This window comes from Notamacropus eugenii, chromosome 6 (assembly GCF_028372415.1).
Source record: "Notamacropus eugenii isolate mMacEug1 chromosome 6, mMacEug1.pri_v2, whole genome shotgun sequence".
NCBI classification, from domain to species: domain Eukaryota; kingdom Metazoa; phylum Chordata; class Mammalia; order Diprotodontia; family Macropodidae; genus Notamacropus; species Notamacropus eugenii.
This window is the reverse complement of record NC_092877.1, coordinates 147,335,112-147,356,050: the sequence shown is the minus strand read 5'-3', so window position 1 is coordinate 147,356,050 and position 20,939 is coordinate 147,335,112. Positions and strand designations below refer to the sequence as shown.

General features: G+C 37.1%; 1 protein-coding gene across 1 annotated transcript in view; it reads left to right on the top strand.

Moving 5' to 3' along the window:
• The window catches only part of IQCM (IQ motif containing M), a 522,295-nt gene that overhangs the window by 26,493 nt on the left and 474,863 nt on the right, over window positions 1–20,939 (top strand). The window contains exon 3 of the mRNA XM_072621220.1: window positions 4,794–4,884. The gene's annotated coding sequence lies outside the window, so the exon portion shown is untranslated. The remainder of the gene's footprint in view (window positions 1–4,793; window positions 4,885–20,939) is intronic.

Here is a 20,939-nt window from a genome sequence, read left to right as displayed (position 1 = left end):
ATGAAAATGTTAGATTTATTCCATAAATCAAAAGTAAATTTAAAAAACAAAGAAAAATTTCTTGAGGGAAAAATATATTTGCTTGATCCTGATGTATTCAAGTATATTATTGAGAAGTTTTATGAGGGTGATGAACATAAATTTATTAGTCATTTAGTCCTTCCTATGGGGAAAATTGAGGAACTTATCCATAATTTGTTTAAGGAGGAAATGGTTAAAACCATATAAGTAACAAGATTTGGTGTGAAATGAATTCTGGGCATTATACGGACCAGAAAATTTGTCACCACTCTTTGTTCTATGGTGATTTCCTTGTTAAACATGAAAATGGTTGTTATTATAGTATAGGGATGTGATTTCCCTTGTAACTTCTTTATCATATTTAAAGAAAACATTGATAGTCTATAGATAGATTTTGAGGATTGCTAGGTGGCACAGTGGATAGAGTGCCAGACCTAGTGTCAAGAAAACTCATCTTTGTGAATTCAAATCTGGTCTCAGATACTTCCTAGTTGTATGCCTGTGGGCAAGTGACTTAACCCTATTTGCTTCAGCTGACTCATCTGCAAAATGAGCTGGAGAAGGCAATGGCAAATCATTCCAGTATCTTTACCTAGAAAACAGCAAATGTGATCACAAAGAGTAGGGCGCAACTGAAATAACTAAACAACAAAAGATAGATTTTGACAAGCAGAGATAAATTGTACGCAGTAATGTATTCAAAGCAATTCTGCAGAGAATGCACGATCTTTATAATGCCATAAAGCTAATTTGGTCACATTGTTATCTGCATTTAATTGACTGATTTTAAAGATCTCTCTCTCTCTCTTTCTCTCTCCCCATCTCTCTCTCTCCTAACTGTACTTACTATATTACATACTATATATATTATATATACTATATTATATTATAGATATACCTACCTGTATTTACTATTTAGGGAATTCAGACACAGCGTTAGAATATTGGTAGTCCAGTTAATCAAGCATAAGGCTAGGAGTCAGGAGATCTGGGTATGGCTTTCATTTCATTTTGTTCTGACCTGGGGCACCTCTGAAAATCCAAGGTTTTTTTTGAAATGCTTATTTATTTATTTTTAATTTTCAACATTCATTTCCACAAAATTTTGAGTTCCAAATTTTCTCTCCATCTCTCCCCTCCCTCCACCCTATAACACCTTGCATTCCAATTACCCCCTTCCCTCAATATGTCCTCCCTTCTATCACACCCATCCCCTCTATTATCCCCATTTTCTCTCTTTTCTTGTAGGGCAAGATAGATTTCTATATCCCATTACCTGTATTTCTTATTTCCCAGTTGTATGCAAAAGCAATTCTCAACATTCGTTCCTAAAACTTTGAGTTCCAACTTCCCTCCCTTCTTCCCTCCCCTCCCATCCTCACTGAGAAGGCAAGCAATTCAATATTGGCTATATATATGTGTAGTTTTACAAAAGACTTCCATAATAGTCATACTGTGTAAGACTAATTGTATTTCCCTCCATCCTATCCTGCCCCCCATTTATTCTATTCTCTCTTTTTGACCTTGTCCCTCCCCATAAGTGTTTACTTCTAATTACTCCTTCCTCTCATTTGTCCTCCCTTCTATCATCCCCCTGATCCCACTTGTCCCCTTTTCCCCTACTTTCCTGTAGTGTAAGACAAATTTTCATACCAAATTGAGTGTGCATGTTATTCCCTCCTTAAGCCAAATGTGAAGAGAATAAGCTTCATGTTTTCCCTCTCACCTCCTCCCTTTTCTCCTCCATTGAAAACACTTTTTCTTGCCTCTTTTTTGAGAGATAATTTGCCCCATTCCATTTTTCCCATTTTCCCTCAATATATTCCTCTCTCACCCCTTAGTTTTATTTTTTTAGATATCATTCATTCTTATTCAACTTACCCTGTGCTCTCTGTTTATATATGTATGTGTGTGTGTGTATGTGTGTGTAATCCCTCCAACTACCCAAATATTGTTACAAATATTATCTTTCCATGTAAGAATGTAAACAGTTCAACTTTAGAAAGTCCCTTATGATTTCTCTTTCCTGTTTACCTTTTCATGCTTCTCTTGATTCTTGTGTTTGAAAGTCAAATTTTTTTTTTCAGCTCTGGTCTTTTCATCAAAAATGTTTGAAAGTCCTCTATTTCATTGAATAACCACTTTTTCCCCTGAAATATTTTACTCAGTTTTTCTGGGTAGGTGATTCTTGGTTTTAATCCTAGTTCCTTTGACTCCTGGAATATCGTATTCTAAGCCCTTTGATCCTCTTAGTGTAGAAGCTGCTAGATCTTGGGTTATCCTGCTTGTATTGCCACAATGCTCAAATTGTTTCTTTTCAGCTGCTTGCAATATTTTTTCCTTGACCTGGGAACTCTGGAATTGGGCTACAAGATTCCTAGGAGTTTTTCTTTTCAGATGTCTTTCAGGAGGTGATTGGTGGATTCTTTCAATATTTATTTTGCCTACTGGTTGTAGAACATCAAGGGCAGTTTTCCTTGCTAATTTCATGAAAGATGATGTCTAGGCTCTTTTTTTGATCATGGCTTTCAGGTAGTCCCATAATTTTTAAATTGTCTCTCCTGGATCTATTTTCAGGGTCAGTTGTTTTTCCAATGAGATATTTCACATTATCTTCTATTTTTTTCATTCTTTTAGTTTTGTTTTGTAATTTCTTGGTTTCTCATAAAATCATTAGCTTCCATCTGCTTCATTTTAATTTTTAAAGAACTGTTTTCTTCAGTGAGCTTTTGAACTTCCTTTCCATTTGGTTAATTCTGCTTTTGAAAACATTCTTTTCCTCATTGGTATTTTCGTACCTCTTTTGTCAGTTGAGTTAGCCTATTTTTAAAGGTATTATTTTCTTCAGCATTTTTTGGGTCTCTTTTAGCAAACTATTGACTTGCTTTTCATGAATTTCTTGCATTGCTCTCATTTTCCTTCCCAATTTTTTCTCTACCTCTGTTACTTGGTTTTCAAAATATTTTTTGAACTCCTCCATGGCCTGCGACTGCTGCATATTTATTTTGGAGATTTTGGATGCAGAAGCCTTGACTTTTATGTCTTCCTCCAATGGTATGCATTGTTCTTTCTCATCTGAAAGGATGGAAGAAAATACTTGTTCACTAAGAAAGTAGCCTTTTATAGTCTTATTTTTCCCCTTTTCCTGTCATTTTCCCAGTCAATTACTTGACTTTTGAGTCCTTTGTCAAGAGGAGGGTACGCTCTGCGGACCTGTAAGTTCTCAGTTCCTCCAAAGTGACACAATCAAGGGAGAGGAGTTTACTCCTCTCCTGGCCTGCACACTGGTCTGGGAGCAACCAAAAACTTTTCTGCCCTGAATCTGGGAGTAGAATTCCCTCTCCACAACTGCCTCCAGCTCCACCAAGCTAGTGCTCCTCCTCAGCTGCTCAATTCCCCCAGGGTCTTTAAGCTGAGAGCTCCAAAAATGGATGCTGCTGATGCAGTTGCTGCTGGCAGTGGTCCAGACTGTGTTCCCCTCTCCTGGGTGAAGGAGCCCTCCTTCTGACCTTTCAAGGTGTCTGTGGCATTTGTGAGTTGAGAAATCTGGGAATTACAACTGCTGGTGGCTCCCTGAAGTCTGTTCCAGGTCCTATCCCTGCTGTGCTGCATGGCCTATGCTGGGCTGCTCTCTGCTCCACCCCTTTTGTGACAGACCCTTCCTGTCAGCCCTCCAGGCTGTCTTGGGCTGGAAATCTTCTTCACTCTGTTGTTTTGTGGCTTCTGCTGCTCTAGAACTTGTTTAGAGCCATTTTTTACAGGTATTTTATGAACTATGTGGGAAAACTTCTACAGGTATGTCTTTCTCCTCCACCATCTTGGCTCTGTCCCCCAAATGCAAGATTTTTGACTTACAAAATTGAGGTGATTCTTGCCCCTATTTCTCCTTATTGTCATGTTTGATGACACTGAAAATAAATTAGAAAAGCTTTTTGGATATACTTCATATCTTTATCTGAATGTTGAATATTGCTATTACTTATGTACCTTCCTCTACAATCTGTTTTTATTAACTAGAGTTTTTCTATAGAATATTAATTTTCATGTATCCTGATCTTTCCTTCTTCCTGTAATGGATCATAGGATCAAAGTTTAGAGTTGGGAGGGACTTTAGTGGTCATCTAGACCTGTTATCTCATTCTACAGAGGAAGAAAGCAAGGCTTTCCTAGAGATGTCACACAGGTAATAAGTAGAAGAGCCAGAATTTGAACCCAGGTTGTTTGATAAACCATATCCAGGGTTATTTTCACCTTTCCATGGTTATTTTTTCATTTTTCTGGTCTTTACTAAAAGACTAAAACTTCTTTATGTATAATACTCTTTTTCTAATTGCATAGGGAGGCCAAAATGGTATCATTCTGAGATGGGCTAAGATTGGTGCTTCTGTAATTCCAAACCTGATGACAATTTCCCCTCTTTTATTTAATTGATCATAATGTTTACCAAAGTCATTTTGTGGACACATTTAATGAATTCTTACACATCTCTCAATGCTTTGACTCCCTTGTAAGTATGAGAAATTTAAGATAATATCTTTGGTTAGAGAGCGAGGGGATAGGGAATAGACTTTATGTAGCCTGCCTGCCCAATATATGAGCTCTTGAAATTCTTAGATAGAAGAGAAAAAAAAAAAAAAAAAAAAGAACCCAACATGCTTACTAGTATTCATTAAGCATTTACTCTATACTCCCTCTGTGTATGAGTTATATATTGATTTGCTGTAAGCAATCCTGAACAAGATGCTATTAATCTATTTTATTTTTTATTTTAGAGTTCAGATAAACCACATCCAAATCCTTCTATATATGATCATGTTCCCCAGCATGGAATCTTTCTGTGATTTGTTAAAAGACTCACCAAAGGTAAGATGTGGAGTGATTTAGACTATTTGCCCCATATGTAATGTTGTATATTTCTTGTTTGCAGCCCTAATTCCTGATAAAAATACTTAAAAGAGATATCTTAAAAATGACATAAAAGTAGAACTTCAAACCTTCAATAAATTAAGTCAATTTTATACTGGTGTGAATGTTTATTACATCTTATGTAAAAAAAGAGTAGATTCAATTTTACTTTGTCAAATCCTAAAAAAAATGGCTTTTTTTCATGATTAATCTGACATTCCTCTTGGTATATTTATAATGGCTTCCTCTAACAAGAATGCCCAACTACAGATGCGCCTTGTTGTTCAGGCTGAAATGTGCTTATATTGTGGTAAGACCTTCAGTATATTCTTGTTGGAGAGGAAATTCTAAATTAGATCTTGATTTAAAAGAAAGCTCTCCTGTTTGCTTCTTGGAAAGGAGGCAATAGAAATTAGGAGTAAGGATGGAAGGAGTCATTTAAGTATGCATTACAGTAATATTGTAAAAGAGAAGAGCAAGGGATGATTTACCTGCGTTTGTCTTTGTCTCTCTGGTGCACAACACAGACTGGCATAGGGGAGACCCTGAATAATTACTTATTAATTGATTGATGAAGGCAGCAAGGTGTGGTGGGTGAAGTGCTAGGCTGGCCATCATAAACAGCTGGGTTCAGACTTTGCCTCTGCTATTTACTAGATGCCTAGCATGTTCTTTGTACATTTCTTTAAAAACTGAGATTTGTAATTTCATTGGTATGAGGATCTTTTGGTGAGCAAACTCCCCTCAGCAACTGCTCTTCAAGTTGTCAATCGATTAGGAAGTATTTAATAAGTACTTATTACATGCTAGATACTGTGCTAAGCTAACTTATAGTCTTAGAGAATTTTCTGAGGCAGTGAGAATTTTAGCACCTTTTCCAGGGTCTCCAGCTAGTTGTGTCAAATATGAGATCTGAACCTGGGTCTTCCTGATACTGAAGGCTTCTCTCTATACACTAACCCAGGGGTGGGGAACCTGTAGCCTCGAGGCTTCATGTGGCCCTTTGGGTCTTCAAGTGCAGCCCTTTGACTGAATCCAAACTTCACAGAACAAATCCCCTTGATAAGAGGATTTATTCTGTAAAACTTGGACTGAGTCAAAAGGTTGCACCCAAGGATCTAGAAGACCACATATGACCTGAAAGCTGCAGGCTCCCCACCCCTGCATCCATGATACTCCTTGCCTTTTACATATATAGCAGATGCACATTAATTGCATATTGAATTAAATGGAGTCCTCTTAATTCATGAAGACCATTAGCAACATTGCTACTATATGGGATAAGTTGCCCATTGACAACTAGTTACTCTGGTCACTCTTCACCTAAAACTTCCCAAAACATAAAACAATATTTTTCTGATGTTATGAGCCTATCCTATAACTGAAACAAGGCATTTAAAAGGTTCTTGTAATTTAGAAACATACTGCTTGTTAAACTCAGTGATGTTAAGGAGTTGCGTATAGTTTCAGCTTCCTAGCCTTCCTTTACGATTCTCAGGTTCTAGACATTTCATTATTTGGGATCACCTCAGTCTTCTCAGGACAGTGTTATGGATAGAGTGCTGGACTTTGAGAAACAAATGCCACTAATTTTATAACCCTGGATAAGTCACTGAATGTCTTTGAAACTCATATTCATCATCTAAAAATGAGGGTGTTGGATTTGTTGGTCTTTAAGTTTTCTCCTCACTCTAAATATATGATCTTTCACCAACTATTCAAAAGCATGGTAACTTCTTGGGACTTTGTAGAGGGGATTTTGGGACAGTGAAATAGTTAACTTTGAACTTCTATCTAATTTTGAAATTTTTTCATTCTGAAAACCAACTAAAACCAATCCCAACTTTCCAACAACCTAGGAAAGTTGTTTTTTTTTTGTTTTTGTTTTTGTTTTTTTTGATGTGTGCTGATGGTGGAATACCATTGGACCCATCTGGAAGCTGGGCAGTGGAATAACCAACATTTAGCTGGAGAGGATGAGTCAAGCCTCAGCCTTTGTCTAGGAGCCTGAGCAGCCTCCTCACCCTTGCAGCTTCCTGCTACCTATGAAGGCACATCCTAATCTAACTGCCATACTGATTTATTTGAAAAGATAATGCTTTAGTTTTCCATTCCTACCAAGTTGCCTGGTAGGTTAAAGTCAGGTAGGGGGAGGCAGTAAGCTCCCCTAATGTAGAAATAAAACCTATTCTGCCCTAAGGCCACCAATGTTTTTTGTAAAACCAGAATGATTTGGGAAAGAGAAGGAGCAGTTTTGAGATGAGGAAAGAAGGGAAAGAATATGGTTATAGGGCAAGGGGTTCTTAACTTATGATTTGTAAACTTTAAAAAAAAAACTAATAGTTGTATTTCAATATAATTATTTTATTTTGTAATCACATACATATTTTATTTTCTGAATTTAAAAACATTATTTTTAGAAAGGATCATCAGACTGCCAAAGAGGTCCATGACAAGAAAAGTTAAGATCCCTGTAACCCTGGGCAAATCACTTAACTGCTCTCAACCTCAGTTTCTTCATCTGTAAAATGATAATAACCTACTTCACAAGGTTGTTGTCTCAAATGAAATTATATGTGTGTGTATCACTTTGTAGACCAAAGTACTTTGTAGTGCTACAAAAATATTAGCTATTATTTTACTTTGTAATTGAATTGAATCTAAGAAAGTCTTGTTTCATAAAATTTCCTCCTTACAGAAGATATGCTACACATGTGGTATTTGCTTGAAGTATTGACTCGTGTGATGTCACATAGGTAAAAATACAGTCAAGTGATTTGAATAAACTCATTGTGCAAGGGTCGAATTCTTGGTTAACCTTCAGCTGCTGAGAAAATGAAATTAACCAGAACTCTCCATTCCCCAGGTGTGCCCTATAATCAGTGTTTTACTGTATTGTTGTAGTAGGTTCCAGTGTGGTTGGATTGTTACATCCCCAGATTGTGGACTATGAAAGATAATGTGCTCAGTCCAAATGGGAGGCTATTTGGGCATTTCAATCAGGCCTTAACTGCAGTAAACAGACTGTTATTTTACTGACTGCTTTTTGTGAAAGCTTTTAATACCCTCTCTGCCGTGCTTAATCCACATACACCAGGCTAGATATCTCAAGCTGTCTTTAAATATCTTATTTAATTTACCTCTTAGATATTGCAAAGGAATTCTTTGTCTAAAGGAACCAATTAAACCAAAGTACCCCAAAGGCTTTAAGTTTATCAGTGTTTTGTTAATAACTCACTGGTCAGAAGAGTAACAGGCAATTCACTCCTAAGTTCTTCACCCTGAACTCACAAGTGTCATGGTTTACCAGCTTTTCACTAACTGTCCTGGACTTCTGTTTCATGACCAATTTTGCTCAGTTGAACTCTGAATTTCAGAGCATGTTAGGGCAATCTCATTGCAGACAGAAATGTTATACCTATAATCTACCAAGTCTTCCACACACTCATAACCTAGGACAACAGCCAGCCTGCTGAGATGAATGAAAAGCCTGAGAACGACAGAATTTCTGGGATTAATAATCAATTTATTAATTATAGTTGGCAAATAATCAATAAATTGAGTTCACTGGTTGCTCTCATAACCAAAGACGAATCGTGGAGACCTCTGAATGTTTAAATACACTTGGGAAAAAGGAAATGGAGATGTAGGCTTATTCTAATGGGGAGCTGGGGGATGTCACTCTTGGACAAAGAGACTCATCTCAGGCTGGAACAATTCCACAACACTCTGCAGTGCATCCAAACCACATTAAATTGTAAAATGTAATTAACAAGATAAAAATATAGCAAAACTTAATTACATTAATAGGTGGTTTTCTAAGTTAATATTATATAGTGGTTCCCATTCCTATCTGAGCTGATGCCACTGATCTAGATTTAAGGAAGTGTTGGAGAAAATGTTAATAATGCAGATCTGACTTAGAGTGTGTCATTGGTACATTTGATTTTTTTATTTGACTTCTCATCTAGGGAGATGGTTGTTAAACATTTTTGACTTTTCTCCCCAGAGAGATGGTTCTTAAACATTTGACTTTTCCTCCAGAGAGGTGGTTGTTAAACATTTACCAGTATACCATTACATCTGATGCAGGGGTTTAACTGAAAGTTCTTTTTGTTTGTTTATTATTGGCTACAGTATAAATGCAGTTTATTAGGGTTGCAACAACCTGAGGACTTCTGAAAAATAAGATGATTCCCTTAAAATGTTTTGTTCTATTGAGCAAAATTTTGAATCAATCCTTTTTATAATCACAGGTAATAGCACAGTCCCTGAACTTGGCAAGATTCTTTCATCTGCCAGTGAGGTCCTTATCCCTATTGCACAGCAAAACATACTAAATAAGAAGCTGTGTTTCTGTTCAAAACACCATGACATAATTTTGTCTAGAGCCCTCTCATCTTTTTAAATGAGAAGAATTATATAATCAAAATGAAAAATTTGTGAAAAGGGCTTTATCTCTTTCTCATCTGTTCTCCTTCTACTAACTAAGGAAAGGGCAAGAATAAGAGCTACTATTTATATGGAACATTAAAGCTTACAAAACACTTTACATAATCAGTCAACAAACATAGTCAGTCCCTACTCTGTGCCAGTGTGTATACAAGAAAGAGGCCAAGATGGTTCCTGCCTTCAAGGAGTTTATAGCTTAATGGGGGTGATGACATGCAAAGAAGTATATACAGAGCCAGTTATAAAAAAGATGAATAGGAAATAATTAGCAAAGGGAAGGCATAAGAATTACCAGGTATAAGGGAAGGTTTCCTGTAAAAAATGGGATTTTAGTTGGGAATCCAGGAACATAGAACAACCAGAGAAAATGCCTGGAGTGTCTTGCTTGTAGAAGCCAAGAAGCCAGTGCCACTGGCTGGAAGAGTTAATTGTATTCTAATAATAATTCTAGTAGCTAAGTTTTGTTATTGTCCCCATTTTACAGCTGAGAAAACCGAAGCAGAGGTTTAGCGACTTGCCCTGTGATCGTACAACTATTAAGTTACATGAGGAGAGATTTGAAGTTGGTTCTTCCTGATTGTACTCCCACTGTGATAGACTCTATCCATTGGGACATGTAGCTGCCTCTCATTCGGCATGGTTTTTTTCCCTTTCATTTTTTGGTCTTGTGGCAATACTTGGTCCCATAATCTGCATAACAAAGCTATCACTGTTCTGATAAGACTTGAGTCTATGGCAACTTTTCCCTCCGTTTTTCTGAAATGGCATTTATTTTTAAGACACTATTGCTTCATTCATCTTAAGGGGGAGGTTCCTAATCTCTTTCATGTCATGGAAGCCTTTGGCAGCCTACTGAAATCTATGGATCTCTTCTCAGAATTTTTTAAAATGCATAGATAGATTTGTTGATATTCCTACTTGAAAACGAAGCTTCATGAAAGATAAATAGGAAAACACAACATTTTATGTGAGAAAAGCAAATGGAACTAGCGTAATCTCACTTTTTGATTGGAAACACATTGGCCAGGGATCAAACCGATTCTACTTTCTTTAGTTAACAAAAGTAGCTCCTCTGTATATACTTTTTTTTATTGTTTACAAAATATTTTCCTTACAACAACTCTCTCAGGTAATGACAGAGATATTTAAAATTTCCATGTTACATATGGAAATGATGAAACTCGGAGGTAAAGTTACTTGCCGACCGTCACATGGGTAGTAAATGGAGATGCCAGCTGACCACTTTCTAATTCAGCCTTAGCACCTTGCTATGAGGCATTAAAATTTGCTTTAAGCTTCAGCTATTGCACTCCTACACAATTTTCAGGGGGAGTGGGTTGGAGGGGAGCCTCAAGCTGATTGATGGTCACTGACCTTCTTGGTATGCCTTTAAACTACTCATTATGTCTTTGTTTTGAATGACTTTTGTGTTATATTTTCATTGAAATAAATTAATATATTGCTAACAAAAGTAAAATTTGCTTTAAGCAATTTAATCCCTAAAATTCAGCATTATTAGCGTTTTGTTAATAACTCACTGGTCAGAAGAGTAACAGGCAATTCACTCTTAAGATCTTCACCCTGCACTCGCAAGTGTCATAGTTTACCAGCATGCTGCTAGTATCTGAAAGGTAATACACAGCAGAGAGTGGGACATCTCCTCCTAACCTTAGTAAGAATAATTAAGGAAGGTGAATTGAATCACCTTTTAGCATTTGCCTGTCAGAGATTATGAAGAGTCCTTTTGAAGATTCCCCAAATGCAGACACCAGTGGAGCATTTCATTCCTGGATCTTCAATGAATTTTCTTTTGAATAATTCATCTAAAAGTAAACATTTATTTTTCTCTCTCTACTATCTCATGTAAAACTAAACTTGTTAAATAACAAGACAATTATAAGTAGTTCTCCCTATTGACATCATTGCCCTCATGGTTTATCTAAGAAGGGTATATATTAGTGGCATGTTTTGGTTACTGCTAAGAAGGTGATCTTCATGCTTGGTGCTTTGTTCATGTGAAGGTAGAGGATATGGAGGGCAGGGCTATAAGTGCTCCCATTTTAATTAGTGAAGCAGATCTCCTAAATGGGGATTAATTCCTTTTTGGACCCATTCAAGTTTGTTGCAAAATACACTAATGTGGTCAGTGAATATGAAGTCTGGAAAGCCTTCTGTGATATACACAGGACATATTTGTCCAAGACTTGGATCTAGGGTTAATTTTTCTCTGACCTTCCTGACAAGCACACCTTGTCTTTTTTCTCCGAAGATGAGTCATGATGATGATGGCCTAGAAAAGAATGTTCTCAGAGTTTTGGTTTCACTCTTTCCATTAATTTCAAACTTATTGATGATGGTAGAAGGCTGTCTCTAATTTGCTCTACTGTTGATGAGCTGTTCTCATGTAACTGTTTCAACTGTCAGATATAGTTTTTTAGTCACCACTTAAAATTTTTCCTAACATTTTACCTAAATTTTTCTTACTGTCTCTTAGCCTCATTATTTCTTCTTATTCCATTGCACTGATTAATGAGTCTACTGGATTCCGACCCTCGTTTTACAAATTTGTCAACCATTATCCAGTCCCCTTTTAGTCATCTTTTCCCTTGAGTGAACATACCCAACTCTCAACTTTTTCTCATAAATCTTATTTTTGGACACTGTCTTCCTTTTTCATTTATTTCATGTATATTTTCTACAGTCTTCCTATGTCTTTCTAGAAACAGTATTCTACCTGAATACTATTATACTAAGTGAAAAAATTAAGCACCACTCATTCAAATTTTAATCTTATCAATATAATCTTAGCATAATGCTACCATTTTTATGGTGGTGCTAACAAGAATAAAATTATATATATGTGCCCTTTTCTTCTCACTAAAGATCTGCTGCAAAGCTATTCTCAGTTTTGATTGCCTTTCTTCTCCCGTATCTTCTTTTTTCATAATCTCTCCCCTGTGGCCAAAATAGAGCGCCTGGTACATAGTAAGTGTTTAATTAGTGCTTCTCCAACCTCTCCAACCAGAACAGGCTCACAGCAACACAACTCAGAGCTTGTCTTTTGAAGAAAGGTGAATAAATCTACCCAATTCACTAGGATACAGAGTAACTGCAATGCCTGTGTTTGTCTCTGCTTTTCCTTCTCAAATCAGAAATGGCAGCAGAGAGTAACAAAAGAAGCTCTTCCTTTAACTAGATGTCACAGTTGGTATAATTCTTGGCCAGTGAAACCAATTCTCTCTTCCATTAATTTGGGATCTCTCAACTGAAGTCTTCTGTCAGCTAACTTCTTCTAGCTGCCACACCTCAAACAGAATATTTTCCCAATCATCTGAGGTGTCTTTAGGTTCCTATGTTAGGTTCCTTTTTCAGGTTCCATTTTATTTAAATGCCTAAAATGAAAGCCTCCAGACTCTTAATGACTCACCTTTTAGTTAAAAGATCACTACTCTCCAAATTTCCCCTGTGAAACTTATAGTCCTTATAAATCTATAGTCTTTTTAGCCATCTTCAAATTTTTTATTTCTATTTTTTAGTTTTGCCCTTGTTGCTTATCAAATAGTTATATGCAAATAAACTGAGTTACCATAAACCCATGTAGCTAGAAGTCCTCAACATCATCCAACATTTTACCTTGTTTCATTAAAACTACTTTTTCATATTCCTTTTTTTCCACTTAACAAATAAAAGTTCTTTCTCTTGGTAAAATATTAATCTGTTCATATATGTGAAACATCATTCTATATTGTTTCTAAGGTGATTTGAGTCTTTAAATTTGTATCATCGTGCATTTTCTATCTCAAAGTGCTCAAATCCCATATGAAAACTTTATGCTCATATTTTAATCATTTTCATTAAAACAAAGCTATTATTCTATTCATCTTAGGCACCAAAATGTTCATCTGTAGCAGCAGTAATATTTTGCATTTTTTAAACAATTGACATAACTTTTTCTTTATGTAAAAATATTTTTTTTGTTCCTTTCAACACAGCTCCATATGAACAGAGCAGTATCTTAAAGGAATAGTACATTATATGCTCTCCCCACAGTGAATGTTTGCAGTCTTCTCCAAATGAAAATTTCAAGATAAAAGAGGCATGAATGCATCACGTGATTAACAAAAAGTCACACGTTTTACATTAACAATTTTACACTAGATCTGGAAAACATTCAATTCTCTTGCTCTAATATATAGGCAAAGGTAAACATTCTCCTTTATGGAAATAATTTCATACACATGCACAAGATTTGAGCAAAGAAACAACCAAATATATAAATCACACATAAAATTCTTTATAAGCAAATCTCAATATATGACAAAAAATGTAGTGTCACAAGTTAATTGTACACAGGCATATATCACATAGAGGGACTGGAAGCAGTATGTACCAGGCAAATCCAACCACCACTACCATCACCTTGAATGCCTTCTTTTCCTTCCCCTCCAAACTTTTTTAAAAAATTTATTTATTTGTTTTAAGTTTTCAACATTCATTTCCACAAAATTTTAAGTTCCAAATTTTCTCCCCATCTCTCCACTCTCCCCTCCCCAAAATGCTGAGCATTCTAATTACCTCTACCACCAATCTGCCCTCCCTTCTAACAACCCTCCTTTCCCTTATTCCCATCTTCTATCTTGTCCTGTAGGGCAAGATAAATTTCTATACCCCATTACCTGTATTTCTTATTTCCCACTTGTGTGCAAGAACAATACTCAACAGTTGTTCCTAAAACTTTGAGTTCCAACTTCTCTTCCTTCCTCTCTCCCCACCCATCCCCACTGGGAAGGCAAGCAATTCAATATAGGCTATATATGTGTAGTTTTGCAAATGACTTCCATAATAGTCATGTTGTGAAAGACTAACTATATTTCCCTCTATCCTATCTTGCCCCCCATTTGTGCCCAGAATCTGCAAGTAGTAGAGTTTCCTCTCCACAGCCACCTGGCCTCCAGTTCCCCCAAGCCAGCACTGGAGGCTAAGATTCAGATAAGCTGCTCAATTCCCCCAGGAGCATTAGGTGGGGGCAGAGCTACTACACAGGGCTGAGGTAAGAATCAGCTGCTCAGTTCCCCCAGGAGTTTTATGATCCAACAATAGATGTGGCTGGATGAGGTTGGATCTATGGGAAGACCCTGCTCCCTTCTCGGCCAGCTGCAAAAACCCTCTCATTGACCTTTGGCGTCTGTGGGTTGAGGTATCTGCAAACAGCCACTACTGCCACTGGGAATTCCACCCTTGAAGCCTGCTCGGGTCCTCCTTCTGGCACCATGCCATGTGGTCAAAGCTGGGCTGGGCTCTGCTCCACGTCTAGTGCAACAGACCTTTCCCATTGGCCTTTCAGGTCACCCTGGGCTGGAAATCTCCACTCTGTTGTTCTGTGGCTTCTGCTGCTCTAGAATTTGTTGAGAGTCTTTCTTCACAGGTATTTTATGGGCTGTCCCCCTCCAACCTTAAAAGCCATAAAACGTTCTTCTAGCTCAGCTCCTGCAGTAATCACAAAGAGGAAAAATCATTGTGGATAACAGGCCCATCTTCCTCACCACCACTAACAACTGCTGACTAACTGGTACTAAGATAAGATGAAGATGAAAGTCCTGGAAGTGGAAGCAATGTACAGGCCACCAGGCCTGATTATAGCGCAGTACTCACAGCCATCATCTGAGGAAGCAGCTCCTACAGAAGGAGGGACCTGCTATCTCCACCAACTGCCAGCCAACTGGGTAGCTAGATGACACAGTGAATAGTAGAATACTGGGCCTGGAGTCAGGAATACCCGAGTTCTAATCTGGCTTGACAAGTGACTTTTATTTGCCTTGGTTTCAGCTGTAAAATATAAATAATAAGAGCATCTACATTGAAGGGTTGCTGTGAGGATCAAAATGTGATATGTGTAATATGTGTTTAGCACAGTGCCTACCTAACAAGTAGGAGATACTTAATGAATGCTTATTTCATTCATTTCCAACTGCCATCCATAATACAAACTAACCAGCTTAGCTGAAGTAGCAAGGAAAGATAGGAGGCCACATATGCCAGACAAGTCAACCTCTCCCCTATCATGACACCATCTCTCCACATAATCCAATGGAGACAACCTAGGCATCTGACCCTAAGAGCCTTGGGAAGAGCATTACTTTCAGTCCACTGTCCTCAGTCATCATCCTGGGAAGCAACATCTATGGAGATGCAATCTGATAACTGCTCCTGAAGATATCAACTACTGAAGACCCAGAAAAGGGAACTGTGGTCACCAAAGTCCTTGGCACTGTCAAATGAATCAGCAAATGTTATGATTTAATCAGAGGATATGATATTAAAGAAGAGGCAGTGCCACTTGCTTTGCTACTGTACCAAAGGACCATGAGACCATTCCACCAAACTTTCATCTGAAATCTTTAATTTGTGTTGTCTTTCCCATTAGGCTGTGAGTTTCTTCAGAGCAGGGATTGTCTTACTTTTCTATTTGTAGCTCCAATCTTTGCACAAAAGAAGCTTTTAAATGCTTTTTTGTGTATTTATTGATCCATTTGTATGTGCCCTTACATAACTGTCTTTAGCTATATGAAAAATTACTTCTCCAGATTTATTTGGTAAATGCAAAGAACTCTTAAAACTGACTTAATATTTCTTATAGTCATAGCCTTAGTTTCTAAATTTCTAACTGTCTAAACTATATATCACATACTAATATGAGGCTATTGGGGTTAAGTGACTTGCTCAGGGTCATACAGCTAGTAAGTGGCAAGTGTCTGAGGCCAGATTTGAACTCAGGTCCTCCCTACTGTAGGGCTTGTGCTCTATCTACTGTGCCACCTAGCTGCCCTAATACTTTGCTTAATCTGTTCACTCTCTACCACTAGTGTATCAGGATAAAATTGTATTGCTATTGGATTCAATTTTTCATTCTCCATTGATCTTTTATCCTTTATTTTTTTCATCTTTGATTGAGATATGTACAGTGGATAGACCACTGGACTTGAAGTCAGGAATACTTGAGTTCTAATCCTACTTCAGACACTTACTAACAGTGCACCCTAGGACAAGTCACTTAACCCCTGTTTGCCTCATTTTCCTCATCTACAAAATGTGGATAATAGCAGCACCTACCTCACAGGGTTGTTGTGAGGATCAAATGAGATAAATTTGTAAAGGGCTTTGAAAACCTTAAAACACTGTATAAATGTTGGCTTTCACTACCACCATCAGCACCATTTTCACCATGATCATCATGTTGATCACCAACAGAACTGGAGTCTCCCTCAGTTCTAGACACAGGTTGTTTCCTTCCCCCACAGCAACATTTTTCTTATCAGTTCTCTTTATTGTTTCTGGAAGACATTGACTTTCAGTAGCCTTTGCTATCTGTTTCAATACAACTTCTTCTGATGTATGATTTGAATTTCTAGTTATATTAGGAGTTTTGTGCACATAATTTTCATTTTTTTCTTTCATTCAGATACCTTCCAGTTAAGAATCTCAAACTGATTTAGAAATTTCTTCAATACTCTCTGAACAGCAAATTTTTTGTTTTTGTAAAATTTTGAAATATAGTTTTACTTCTTAGAAACATACTCAGACCTTGTGTCATCTCAATTTTTGACTCTTGTTCTGTGAGCATCAATTTCCCACAAATCAAGTGACAACTCTTTTGATTGCCATGTAATACAATTATGACCAGATGATTCACAGTTGTAATAAATAGTCATTCTCTTCTGATGGCATCTTGATAATGTTTCTGCATCAACTAGTGTGCACACTTAGTTGAGGATGAGGTCATTTTTACTGTGTTCAGCATCCAATATTACTGTCATTATTAGCCTCATTTTAATTTTTTCAAACTTGAATTTTCAAAATTCAACTTTTAAATGCCCAAACTACATTTTCCTTAATCTCCCTCTGTCTCTCTCTCTCTGTCTCTCTCTTCCTACCCTCCATGCTCCCCTTTCCCCCACCTGGTCTATTCATATTCTACAATAATTATCATAGAAGACACCATTGTTTCTACTGGCTGGTGGCAGACTTCCTTTAAAGAGGCTGAATCTGTTACTTTGTTCTCTCATTACATCAACTGGAATGGGCTGATCTGTTGTTTCCTCTATTATTAGAATATTCTGAATTTCCTTCCCTTGATTCTCTGCAATATGAAATGACTATTAAAAAAATTTCTGTAACATGAACTTGGATTGATGCTCTGAAACTAGTTACTAGTTGAATTTTCAACACATTCACTGATTATCTAGTATAATCCATATTCCTTCTACGCTTGGAGATATAGCATACCTGAGTATACTTCTCTCCATTCTAATGGTGTCTCCTTCTTCAGGATTTACTGTCCTTTTTACTATTAATAGTCTATATGTTTTCTCCACTTCAGGTACTTTCCACAGTTGTAAAGTTTCAGTTCCATTTATAACCTAAATGTTGCAAGTTTCCTCCTCCAGGGACATGATTCTTTCTTTATGAGAAGTCCTAACTTAAGTATATGGCTCCACTGTGATGTTGTATTCTATGAGGTATGGAAACCTATTAATAAGTCTAGCCATTTTTAGTATTTCAAATGTCTTTTTATTTCAATTGAATGTAAATGCATTTTCTCCAAGTGATCCTTCCTTAACTAGCATCATTTCATCAGTTCCCTAGTCCAGAGGGGTCTGCCCAGAGGTAGAAGATTTCATTTGGAGATTCCAGTTGGATCCAGCTTCTAAGAGGGAACCACTCTTGGGTGAGCAGTTTTTTCTCTATGCTGCCCATCAGCTGTATTTTCAGTTTCTCCTTTAGACTGTTGTCTCAGTGTTGCTGATTCTTTCTAGCTCAGTTTATTAGGTCCCTGTATAGGACTATTGAGGCCATTTTCCCACAGCTACTTCTACTGCTTAGCTCTAGCCATCCCTGTCTGTATCTCCATGAATGCATGTGTCCTTTAAGAAGAGTGGATGACTGAAGCCGTCCTTCCACTTCAAAGATCACAATAGTCCTAAATGTTCTCAGGCTGAGATGGAATGCTTATTTCTTTGAATTACAGATCCTAGGATGTCAATCAGTTCTCAAACCCCTGTTACAGAGAGGAATGAACCTATGATTTCATGGGTAGAGGGAATTCCTAGATGAAGAAACTTCTATCAATTGAAGTTGGCATATTCTCTTCAACTACAGTCTTAAAGAATTGCTAAGAGCAGAGAGAGGTTAAATGATTGTCATGGGGTCATATATATGGTATTTGTTAGAGGCAGTACTTGTCAGAGGCAATATATTAAACTTTTTTTTTTTCAAACTATTTGACACCTCGGTATAATTGAGTTTTTGCAATGGAAGGATCACTAAATTTGGAGTCTGAAAAGCTAGGTTTGAATCCTGTCTATCATTATTACTACTTCTATGATCTTGGACAAGTCATAAGATCATAGACTTAGCATTGGAATGGACTTCAGAGACTATCTAATGCAACCCTCTCATTTTATAGATAAGGATATAGGACATTAAGTGACTTGCCCAAGGTCACAATGTAGTAAGTGTTAGAGGCAGAATTTGAGGCCAGGTACCAGAGCCACAGCCCATAACTTATCTTCTTCAGTTTTTCCTTATTAAATTGAGCATGTTGAACTAGATGACATCTAGGGTTCCTTTAGGTTTGAGACTTGGTCAGTCCCTTCATAATCTCAATGAGAACAGCTTCCAGTGGGAATAAGATATAAAACAGTTAAGTTCTGAGTGGAGTAGTGGTAGAAAGAATTCCAGTATAGAGTCTTACCAAGAGAGGGCAGGTTTGGGGAGAAGCATACTAAATGATCGTGGAAATTTGGGTGAATACAGAACCTTTCCTGAGGTGGTGAGCATGGTAATGTTAAAGGAAGTGAAGACTTTTTGTCTGGCTTTTACGATCTTATCTTTGACCATTCCTGCCATAACGAAATTCCTCAAAACTCAAACAAGTGAATTATAATAATAGCTCATCTGTTTGTGCACTTCAAGGCTTATGAAGTATTTTTCATATATCCACTTGGTTGTCACAGTCACCTTGTCACATAGGAACTACACATCATAGTCTTATGGACATAGAGAAAACCTTAGATCTTTTAGTCCTCTCTGCTCATTTTACAGATGAATAATCTGAGATATATTAAGGTAAGGTGATATACCTGAAGTCTCACAGGTAGTAAGTGAAAGACCTAGGATTTGAACTCAGATACAATAGCATAGGAACACACAGACCTAGAGTGGAAAAGGACATCAGAGGTCATCTAGTGTAATCCTCCCATTTTACAAATGAGGAAACTTCAGGAGGTTAAATGACTTGTTGTAATGTTAATGGAATTTAAGATCTTCCCTGTCCATTAATAGGTTTACATGGAGCTCATTAAGGGAAGCTTGCTTAGGGGAGGCTTGCTTTTAGGAAGACTTTTACACCTGTTCCTAATTTCTAATTAGACACTGAGTCATGAAGGTTGTGGTGCCTTCTGACTCTAAGAAGTTTATATATACTCTGAGTTGGTATTTTGCTTTGGGGGGGTTCACTTATGAGAAGGATCTTGTGATTCCCTGGTTGAGACTCTGAGTGGCCAGGTGTTCAGCGCTCTCTGACTGCTCAGATGTAAAGGCTCTCTGAATCCAGGGATGTATGTAGAGTGTATAATAATATTGCTTTGATTCAGGCAGTAGAGCCCTGTCTGTTGGTCTTTATTTCTCTGCTTATATTTTCTCTGTTTGTATTTCCTCTGAAGTTCAGGGTGCTGACTTTTCCCCTGAACTAGTCAATATAATTTAAAAAAGATTGTTAACCTCTCAAAAAACTATCTTTCCTAGTAAAGCAGATCTAAGAACCTGTGCTAGCAGCCATCTTGGGTATGCCAGTGTGGTTGCCTTTACACTTGTCCAAAGTAATACATATACTAAGCAAGTGACCCCCAGTTCCTTGTTCTATTCACTATTACCCACAATTTTCAGATGAGGAATTAAAATCTCTGAGAGCCTATAATCATTTATAGCTAGTAAGTGTCAGAGGCAGAATTAAAATACAAGTCTTCCTGACTGTAGGTCCACACTTTTTTTTCCTCTTGGATAGTTTTTTATATTATTCATATATAACAATAACAAAATACTCCAATCTTTAAGCTTTTACATGTCATATACTTTGTCACCATTAGGTGAAGGAATCAGATATGTATGGGGAAGTGGTGCATTGAAGATATTTTTTGTGAGTGATGGTGGTTTTTAATGAATACTTTGATTTCTTTTAATGAACTATTCAGATGTACAAAAGAACAATTAAGTTCACTCTCAACCTTCTGCTAAGTTATTTTAATTCTGTTTAAATAGTTTTTAACAAAGTCACTTTAGACTAAACTGATTTTATTTTAGGTAATGTTAGCTTTTTGGTTCAAAACGAAAATACATGGAATGTCAGTATATGGTACAGTATACTAACTTGCACTGGTAGCATTGTAAAGTGTACTATGTGGTACTTTCCTTAAAACAACCCCATGAAGTAGGCAGTGCAAGTATTATTATGTGTATTTTGTAGTTGGTGGATGTGAGGCTTGGGGAGACTTTGAGAGGTCAAG